This window comes from Tribolium madens, unplaced genomic scaffold (genome assembly GCF_015345945.1).
Source record: "Tribolium madens isolate multiple individuals breed KSU strain unplaced genomic scaffold, Tmad_KSU_1.1 Scaffold_91;HRSCAF=231;Tcas5.2_LG7, whole genome shotgun sequence".
Lineage (NCBI taxonomy): Eukaryota > Metazoa > Arthropoda > Insecta > Coleoptera > Tenebrionidae > Tribolium > Tribolium madens.
The window spans coordinates 3,259,024-3,260,584 of NW_025401063.1; positions in this window are offsets into that span (position 1 = coordinate 3,259,024).

Sequence of the window (1,561 nt, forward strand, 5' to 3'; positions counted from 1 at the left end):
AAAAAAAATTACAGTCAGTAAGAGGAGTCGAATAATTTGAATCTTGAGCACTTTTAAACAAATGTAGCTTACGCTCTTGATATTATGTTAAAACTAATAATAATAATATTTGGACGAGAAAAATGACTAATGAACACTGCAACTGTTTCTTTTTGTTAAATATGCAACGTTTGAACGTTGTCTTTTCTATAAACATACCTGAACCTGAGTTAGTAGCAGTTTTACGCAAAAAGTGTTATCGCTTTTTTAACTTCATTTTATGTCAATTTAAAAAAATCAAACGAAAACATGTTTTGAATTTTTTGCAGTATAAAAGTAAAAGAACTTCGACTGTTTTGTTAATAAGAGAATCTTAATACACTAAATACCATCTGCCACAGTTGAAGCCGTGTCAGATAATTTAATTTAAAATCTTAAATAATATTTTTTAAATATTGAAGATTTTTTTACTAACCTGTCAACCAACCGTAGAAATTAATTATCAGACAGAACTAGATTTTTTCGTATAATTTATACAGGGCATTAAAAAAAGATTATAAATTATTTAAAGAGGTAATAGTTTGGACCAAAATAAACAAAAAAGTCTTAATAACCATAAGTGCGCAAAGTAACGGTTTCGGAGATATCGAATGTAAAACATTTTAGAATTTCTACTAGAAGCTTCTCTTTTTTGTTTGGAGAAACTGCAAATAAATGTTTCAAAAAACTAATAATTTTCGAATATCTCCAAAACCGTTACTTTGCGGACTCATATATGTTTATTAAACTTTTTAGTTTGTTTTGCTCCATTCTTTTACCTTCTGAAGTATTTTACAATCTTTTTTAACACGTTGTATTTGCTATTTCATTAAAAAAATCATTAGAGAAGCCGCATTACTTGGCTCTTGAGCATTTTTATACAAATGTAGTTTATGCTCTTGATATTATGTTGAAATTAAAACTCTTGGTGGAATATTTGGGCGAGAAAAATGACTTTATTGTTGGATACTTCGAATCTAATTCAAATTAAAAGTTCAATTTCATTGAATACCTACAAAAAATGAAAGGGAACTCGACTGTTTAGAGGTAGAAAAGATACACTTTCCTACCTTGTAATATAAATAACTATTAATTTCTGTTTTTATCACGTGAAGAGAATATTTAAAAAAAAAGGAAATAATTCAATTTTTTAAATAGACTTGAATTTATGTTATAATAAAAATGTATTTAAAAGTTTCAGCATCTGAAAAAATTGCAAAGTAAAATGATCTATAAAAGACTTACAAATCGTATTCAAAATTTGCATCACAACACAACAAAATCAGTTTAGATGATGAAAGTGTGATTATCAGAAAATACAACAGAAAAAATTCCTTAAAAGACTAAAAAAAGTTGAGAGAATTGGTATGTAGTTGTGTGGCGAAGTTTATTTAATATTAAAAAAAAAAGCATGTGACGAACTCGAAAAAAAGCTTAATGACAAATCTAGCGAATAAAAAGGAACAAAACTTATGAAAATTGACTTTATTTTAAATGTTGTACATATTATACATAATACAATAATGCCATTTTTATGTGCATG